Here is a 9,559-nt window from a genome sequence, read left to right as displayed (position 1 = left end):
AGGTTGGCAGCAACGGTGAAGAGTAATTTTTAGTAGAAAGTGGCGGCTAAAAAATCAGTTATAAGCTTTGTTTTAATTTAAACTGGCATCGATTTATTGTTGTGGCAACTGAATTTATTGTTAAGCCAACGCCTTGACGGCGACTAAAAAATAGAAAATAGGCTCTCTTAAATTATACATTGGGGGAGTCTCGCGACGGCATTCGTGCGATACGGACGTGGTCGTTAGAGTATTACCTATTCTCATTAAGCGCATACGCGTAAGTGATAGTAGGTATCGGTTGACCGGTTTCTATCGGGCGGCCGGACGGCCGGGCGGCCTATTGTTCTGTACTTAACAGTTAGTTGCGAGTTTTTTCTACATCATATTATGAGTGAAGCATTTGATAAGAAATATGGATAATAGTAATAACAATATTGTCGACGTTGCGGAGGAAGAAATGAATGGCGAAGTGGAACTCAGGACACCGAGTCCTAGTGCTTTTCTTAGCGGGCAGTGGAAGGAAGAAACGGAGAATTATGAAGAAGAAATAGACCTAACGAAAATGGAGGAGGATGGGGAAATAAAATCAACGGGACCTATAAAAAGAGATAGAGATTCAGGAGATGAAAATTGGACGACAGTCGATAAAAAGCCAAAGTTCCAAGAAAAGTCTGAAGTTTATATTTCATGCAAAGAGAGATTACCGAAGCAATTTGCACTAGCCAGGCTACTCCAAGAATTAGATATCTTAGATATCTCTAAAATAAAGTACTTAAGTCCGTATAAAATAAGAGTCGAATTTGAAAACGACCGATGTATGGAGAAAATGATGACTTGTGTGAAGTTAATCGAGAAAGGGTGGAATTTCCAGAAAGCATTTCAAGTAAGTCACACATACGGCACCATACGTAATGTTGATTTGGAGCTCACTAATGAAGAGATATTAAGGAGCATCAGCTGTAATAAACCAGCGGTACTAGTAACAGTACTCCGTCTGAAGAGGCGTAGTTCGGCTGGTGACTGGGTACCGAGTGAAACAGTCAGATTAGGCTTTAAAGGAACATTTTTACCAACACATGTCTATGTGGACCATTTGCGCATAAAGGTGGACCCGTTCGTGTTTCCAGTCACACAATGTTCTAAGTGTTGGAAATTAGGACATACACAGGTAAGGTGCCCATCGGATAAAATAGTATGCCCAAAATGCGGAGGAAACCATGAGAATTGTCCTACAACATCCTTCGTATGTGTAAACTGCAAAGGGGATCACATGGCATTAAGCAAGACGTGCCCGGTATTTTTAAAGGAAAAGAGAATACGGGAAATTATGTCCGAGTTTAATTGCACATACAGAAGAGCCTGTACTATGTACGTGTCCAAATCACCAGTGCCTGAAGTCAATTATTTTCGCCCAGATTTAAAATCAACTTCCGAAAAGGCGCTGTTTATCGAACCTCAACCTCAGATCGTGGAGTGTAACGATTTTTTTACTCCCCTGGGTCACTTTATCGAGGACTCTCCTTCATACGCCTCAGTTGTGAAAATCCAGGCAGATGTACACTGCGATAAAAAGGGGAACAAGGTCAGTAGGAATAAGATAACGAAGAGACACGGAAGTGATAGGGTCGGAGCGGCGCAGGCATCACCGGACGTGTATTCAGAAGTGAACGAACCCCGTACTGAGATGAAGAAACAGGAGCAGGAGAAAGAAAAGTCGACAAGAGATGTTACGTTTAAAGAGTTGATTTTAAGATTGAAGGAGATTGTATTTTTAAGAGAAATTAGTATGGCAGAGAAAGTGAAGCGTGGATTGAAGTGTGGTATAGAGTGGCTTATATTAATTGTAGTAGAGAACATTTCAGACTGGCCATTGTTAAAAATTTTATTGGATTATTTAAATGGATAAAGGAAATTTTAGAATCTTGCAATGGAATTCACAAAGTTTACGGCCAAAATTAACTACCTTAGATAATATATTAATTCAAGAAAAAATCCACTTTGCCTCGATATGCGAAACCTGGCTGGAGCCAGATAGCTCTCTGAAAATTAATGATTATAGCGTATATCGTTGTGACCGCCACGATGCCTATGGAGGCATAGCTGTATTTATACATAAATCGCTCAAGTCACAATTTTGTAAGACGAGGTCAAAAAACACTGGTATTCAGATTATTCATGTCAAGCTTTTCAATTGTGCAGATATCGAAAATATTATTTCGGTGTACTGTCCTCCCTCTGTCAGTACTACGGTGGATGATTGGAATGAGTTGTTTTCGATTGCTACTAAAAAATGTTTGATTATTGGTGATCTTAACGGGCATCACACTAGCTGGTCTAACAAAACTGAAACGAGAGGACGTCAAATTGTTAAAGCACTGTCAGAAGCTGATTTTGTAACATTAAATGACTGTACTCCAACTAGGATAAAATTAGTAGATGGGGTGCTTCAACAATACTCCCCTGATATTTCAATGGCTTCTGCAGATATTGCCCTAAAATTTAATTATAAAGTCCTTAATGAGACTCTGGGAAGCGACCATAGACTTATTAAAATTACGACGGACATCAGTCTTTCGATGCCGCCACTATCTCGGAGGAATTTTAAGAACGCTGATTGGACATCGTACAATGATTTACTGAAAAAAATGTTCGAAGTTTTCGTCTACACCGATGACATGCAAAAAGATTATGATACTTTTATAGAGTATGTAAATACTGCAGCAGAATTACATATCCCCTACATTCGGGTCAATCAAAATCCTTCCCAGGCCTTTACCGCGAGACAGTATTGGAATCCTGCTTTATCAAAAGTAGTAGCAGAACGACGCCTTGCATTATCACAGTTTCGTCGCAACCCCATACCGCGTCTTTCGAATGTATTAAAAAATAAAATATCTGCAGCACAGAATTCAATACGAAAAGCCAAATGAATTAGCTTCCAAAATTTTTGTTCTTCGCTGGATCATATGTTAAGTCCAAGCGAATTATGGTCTAAAATGAAATGGTCGAAAGGCTATAAATTACCGAGAAGTTATGCGGATGAAGAATTGGCTACTGCTTTACTGCATTCGTTAACTCCAGATTATGTTACTCCTATTTCTCCTGAATTTCATTCTTCCAATGACAAACTAGAATCAGCAATATCGTTGTCAGAGTTCGAACGCAGTATACCGGCGAAATGTACGACTCCGGGTAATGACAACGTTACCTACTTGATGATTAAAAATATCCCCAATAATGGCAAAAATGTATTGATACAACTATTTAATAGATTTTATGAAAAAGGCTTTGTTCCCAGTCAATGGAGAGATATTGTTTTGTTAACCTATCCCAAAACCAGGGCGTGAACAAGGCACTGCATCGTCTTTGCGTCCTATTTCTATGATGTCGTGTATCTGCAAGATATTTCACAATATACTAAATAAAAGACTGGAATGGTATTGCGAGAATTTAAATTTATGGTCTGATAGAACGACAGGATTTAGAAAAGCTAAATCATGTTACGATAATTTAACTTATTTGGTTACGGAAATTTTAGCCGGTTTTTCTATGAAAAAGACAACTATTGCTGCTTTCGTGGACATTGATAACGCTTATAATAACGTCGACATTACGTACTTGGTGCAATCTTTAGACAGCATAGGATGTGGTTCTAGATTGTGTCTATACAGGGTGTAACGGAACGGGGGTATCAACCCGAAGTGTGCCTACTCTGTCACTATCTACAAATCACATGCGAGAGTATTGGCCGCCTAAATTCATATTTGCATTAGTTATGAGCAATTGAATTCCAGGTCTTCATGTAATAAATTCAAATTTGCACAACACTACGTAGCAATCAGCTGTTCAAGGTATTTAACTTTTGAGTGAACAGCTACCACCTCTTTTATTTATGCCTGCCCTAGTAAAGGGTAAACGTGCCAGTGATGGCCATATTAATCAATATTTTTTAAATTGTTTTGTTTCATCCTTGTGAGGCCAAGATTTCCAGACACAATAGTTAAAAAAACAATGGGCATTGGTCCCGGTTACTGCTTACTGATGTAATAAGTAGTCGTTACATGAGCCATGTCAGGGGCATTTGGCGGCTCAATAATAACCCTCGCACCAGGATTGACGAGGTTGGTTATCCACCTCACAACCAATAGGATAGAACAAGATGTGAACATACATAAATCACGGCTTTATCCCTAATGGACCAGACAGAGCTACAAGTAATTACACATATCTAATATCACACTTACTGCGCTACTGAGGTGGGCAGAGTCACTTTGTTGTACAAGTTTTGTCCAAAAATGTAGTCGATTACCTACATTAATAGTTGATAAAGAAATGTACTTTACAATGCATCTCGTCTCCTTGTGTAGTATGCTTTATTTTATGATTACGTAATATCAGGCTCCCTTAACACCGTCATCCAGGTCAAATGGGCATCACGCTAGCGGCGAATGCGTTCATGGCTAGCTAGGTACGGGACAGTTTCATTAGAATACTTTCAGAGTTTTGCAGGCCCTAAACAACTACTACTACTCATACACAGTTACCACCAATCACTGACTAAGGTGTGCAAATACTAACACCTCACTTTACAATGGATCAAAGGACACAGTGATTCAAGAGGTAACGACGCGGCGGACGAGTTGGCCAGAAGGGGAACGGGAGGTAACAACCATCGGTCCGGAACCGATATTGCCGATCTCATTCGGACAGGTCCGCTCGCTGCTACGAACGAGAGCAGCCAACAAACACACCTTTTTTTGACGTGACTTATCGAAGATTTGCCGCAAATGACATTAACTACTTGGCCGGACAAATGGGGAGCGCTGAAGGCTCTCACCCGGTACAACGTTTAAGACAACAGGCCTGAGGGTGCCCAGTTGGGCGCGAACCTCGGCTCAGGGCGTCGTCTGAGAGGAAAAATATTTGAAAGAATTAAACGACCCTAGTAAGTCGATAGCGATAAGCGCTGATTGAGGGAAGTCGTCGACCACGCCGGCGGTGTCGGTATCGGGGTCCTGAAATGTTTGTTGTCGCGAGCTGATTGGCTGATTCTATGGCTAGAGTAATCGGGTCGTCGGGATCGTATTACATACTTCGGACGCCGATGCTATTCAGTACCGTTCCTAAGCGGGATGTATTCGGAAGCCGCAACTACCAGGGGATTTGGTTGGTGCGGAGCAGAATCGAAAAAACGAATTTGAGCCATTGGGCAATGGTTGGCAGACTTAGGTCAATGTGCAGATTTTCATTGCGATGGAACCACGAACGATTTTGTATTTCCTGTAGACGGTGGATTTGAGAGAGACTCGCGTGAGCGAAAACTACCCCTGCATAGGTCATGATCGGACGGATGCAAGTCGTGTAGATTCCAAAGGGATAATTTACTACGCTTGTTAAGGAGACAATGAACACGGCCCATTACAAACGTGGCGCGATCGCGCACACGTTTGATATGGGCCTTGAAAGTAAGACGTCTATCTAAGACTACGCCGAGATATTTGACTTGCTCCTCCCAATGGATCGGCTTGCCAGACATCTTGATGACTTAAGTTGACAGCGTGACCGTGACGTATTATAATAGCCCTTTGAAAAGTACACCGCTGCACTTTTCTCCAGGTTTACCTTGATTCTCCATTTGCGAAACTACTTGCCCAAGGCATTGGCGCGTTGGAGAATTCCGGTCATAATAACTCGACCACGGCACGAAGAATAGATGACTGTATCATCCGCAAATAAAGCTAGTTCGGTATTAGGGTATTTGGGAATGAACAAACACACCAGACTATGAACCACCGTAAATAAATGCAGGCAGGCTAAGATGGCACTACCCAACATCAATAGTTGTCTCTCCAAAAGAATTCTAAATGTGAAGAGGTCTCCACTAATACAGGTAACAGCTGCAGGTAGCAGGTGTAGCTGTGTGGTCACGGTGATATCAACAAACATCTGTTTACACTAGGTGTCACAGACAAGCCCCTATGCAGAACCTGCATGGACGAGACAGCGGCCCATGTGCTACTGGAGTGTGAAGGAGCCGCCAACTACCGGGTCCGGCACCTTGGCCAGACGGGGTGCCTCCCTGAGGCGGCCGGCAACGTCAGAGGCTTCTTAGAATTCCTTGGGGATTTACAACATAGTAAAAGCAAAATAAATTTCTCAAGTACCGTTGTGACTGCCTACCCCTTAGTGATACGGGCGTGATATTATGTTAGTATGTTCTGATTACTTATGGCTCTGCCCACCCCATTAGGGATACGAGCAGCTGCAAGTGATTGTGTATCTTATTAACGAGACATTAATGTTACGTTTACAACATAGTAAAGACAAAATCAATTTCTCAAGTAAAGTACCTACCTAACATAACTTTACTTTTACTAGGGCCCCGATTCCTGCAGACATCTCTTAATTTTACTTTAAGTTATACCTGTCATTTTCTTATCCGCCGAAAAGGAAAGGGACGGATGATTGACAGCTCTTAATTTTAGGAAGAATGAGTAAATAAATGAATAACCCGGGCGAATTTTTAGACGGTTGTTTTAGATTTGTGCTTAAAATTGACGTGTGTTCCATAAATTTTATGCTTGTCGATTACCCGTCCCTTTCCTTTTCGGCGGATAAGAAAATGACAGATATAACCTAAAATAAAATTAGATGGTATTTACAGGAATTAGCACCTATGACATGGTAAAAGTAATTTTAAAATAAGTACTTTCGTACAATACAATAATACTTTATTGCGTACAAGGAATTAAAAACACATAACAGTATTTTTTTAAATCTTTCTATCGTGTGGGTTGTGAGGTGGATTACCAACCTCATCAACCCTGGTGTCAGGGTAACTATTGAGCCGCCAGAGGCCCCTGACATGACTCATGTAATAACTACTTTCTTACATGAGTAAGTAGTCACCGGGACCAACCGTGCCTTCCGAAGCACGGAATTGCAAATTGCATTGGGACAGTTAATGGGATTTATACCCTGTACCAGGATGCCAGGGCTCGCGAATAGAAAAAGGCACGCTAGTGTTTCAAACTATCGATAGTTCAGTATCGATTATCGATCATAATCATTTTCAACTACGATTTTGATTGGTAGAAATAAAAAAATAGCTTTTCAAAAAATCTAAATCCCTGGACTTTTGAGTTATTGAAATTCATTTTAGACAATCAGCCCACTCAAAATAACCATACTATCGGAGTGTAGCAATACTACTGACTGAGGGCAAAATTATCGATAGTTTGTTATTAATCCGCAACGATACTATCGATTGTATTGCACTTAGGTAATAAAATCGAAAATGTTCCCACTTTCCGAGTTATCAATAGTCTTGCTATCGATCGACTCTCGGTCGGGATAGATTATCGATAGTCATTTTTTGATCGGCAAGCCCTAGTGCACCCGAAATTCAAAATGGCGGTGCTGTTAAGGGAAAGTTATCATTTACCATGATAAAAAAGATTTTTTTTTTTGTTTTTTTTTCCTTCCTAAATTGTAGTCGTGTATTATCCAACAGTGAACAATAACATCACGCCTTTTTCCCATTGGAGTAGGCAGAGACTGCGGAATTTCACTTACCACTACACGCTCGTATCGCTACATGCCCGTACCAAACATACATACATAATATCACGCCTTTATCTCTTATGGGGCAGACAGAGCCACAAGTAATCATAACATAGGTACATAAATAATTATCATGCTCGTACCGCTAATGGGATGTTCTTGTGACTCTGCCCACCCCATTAGGGATACGGGCAGAGTGATAGTATGTCTTATTATTGACAGATTAATTTCGCCTTCTGCTATTGCGCGGGATATTTGCGAAGAAACGTGGCAATTCTGTGTTAGTGCCAGAGTGTGAGCGCGGGTGATCCTTATTAGATAAACGACTTTTTTACTTTTCTAGGTTCAAAGTAAAATACGTACCTACTTTTATAAAATACAATACATTCATTCATTCAAACAATACCATAAAAATATTTTATTGCGCACAAAGAAATAACATACCCTTAAGTACCAGGATACTAGCATTCGAAAGAGATAGAAACATGCACACGAAAGTAAACTGTCAAATTATTTGTCAGTGCTTGTTTACTATCTGTGGAGTGAAGTTCGAAATTTGGATTTGTTGTGATAACTGTGATCAGTGATAGTTCGAGGTGTCTTTGAGTAATGTAAGTTATTATGAAATGATGATGTGTGTGGGTGCCGGCGATGGCAACTTAAGTGAAGCACGGAACTTGTATCAGCGATTCATAGAAGGTAGACCAGCTGATGAAGCCAGGCAACTGCCTTCACTGCATTGCTTCAGGAAAATGGTCAATCGCCTACTGCATTTAACGGGCTCTTTCCACGCGTCATCCGAGACTGGCCGCTCGGCGACCCGTGATCCGGAGTTTGAAGAAGCCGTACTAGCCGTGCAGCCAACCCAAGGACTACCACGCGAACCTTACCACATGCAACGTACGCCCGAGCTCCTGCTGATTATTTACCTCGTGTGGCATTCTGAGAATGGTACCGAGTTCAAGTGGAAAGCTCACCAGACTTTGCTTCGAAAGTGTTGTGGACAGATGAAGCGGCAGGTCTGTGCATCGAACGGGGATGACGACATTTCGAACCTTTCTTGTAAAACGTAAGTCTAATTATTAATTACCTACCTACTTACCCACACTTTCACACTTTTTTTTCCTATTTACTATTAAATTAAATACCTTACCTAAACAAGTAGGTAATTTTAACTTATTTTACACGTCATAAAATAATGTGAGAATAGTTGTCAAAGCAAAATGACTCCAATTATTAGATGCTTGGCTTTTTGGCGGGAGGCGGGAACGGGACAGTTGCTTTCTTCATTGAATAATCTAAATAATTAATACGAAGTGGTGTTTTGTGGTTAATGATCGCATTAAGTTAGTCGGAAGACATTCGCGAGTGTTATTATATTGGAGTATTCAATAAACAAAGTGTATCTGCCTATTTTCGCTTCGTGTCAGGAAGCCGCTTCATAACTCAAAAGTTTATGCGGACTTTTGAGTTAATTCGTTTGGGGTTCGGAGTAGGAGTCTACTCCGAGGGTGGGGGCTTAGGTTTCATCATCATCACCTTTCATCATTTCATTAATCATCAAGAAAAAAAATACGTCAGACATGGCTGTATGGGCATAGTTCCCTTTGCCTTACCCTTCGGGGAAAACCAAACCAAAAAAAAAAAAAAAAATATTAGATGCTTTAGTGTCATTCTTGTTTGTTACAGTCGCCGACGTGCCGCCGACTCGGATTGTTCCAATCGGCCGCCGACTCCTTTTGACGTTGCCGCCAAAGCCGCCGCCCGCTCGAATTTCGTACCTATCGCGGCCGTGCGAGCGCTACGAGTACCAGGCGACCAGGACGCGCTAGGAGATTTGTGTAGTGCCAATATTTGAGTGGATTAAGAACAGTGACCTCAATAGTGCTGTGCCGTGTTTTTTTACATGCTGGAAATATTAAAATATTTTTTTAACTGAAATTGAAAAAAATATCAAAAGTGTTTTTTTTTTAATTGAAATTTTGCAGATAAGATCTACATAAGGTATAGTTTT

Source organism: Pectinophora gossypiella, unplaced genomic scaffold (genome assembly GCF_024362695.1).
Source record: "Pectinophora gossypiella unplaced genomic scaffold, ilPecGoss1.1 Pgos_34, whole genome shotgun sequence".
NCBI lineage: Eukaryota > Metazoa > Arthropoda > Insecta > Lepidoptera > Gelechiidae > Pectinophora > Pectinophora gossypiella.
Note: the sequence above shows the minus strand (reverse complement) of the source record.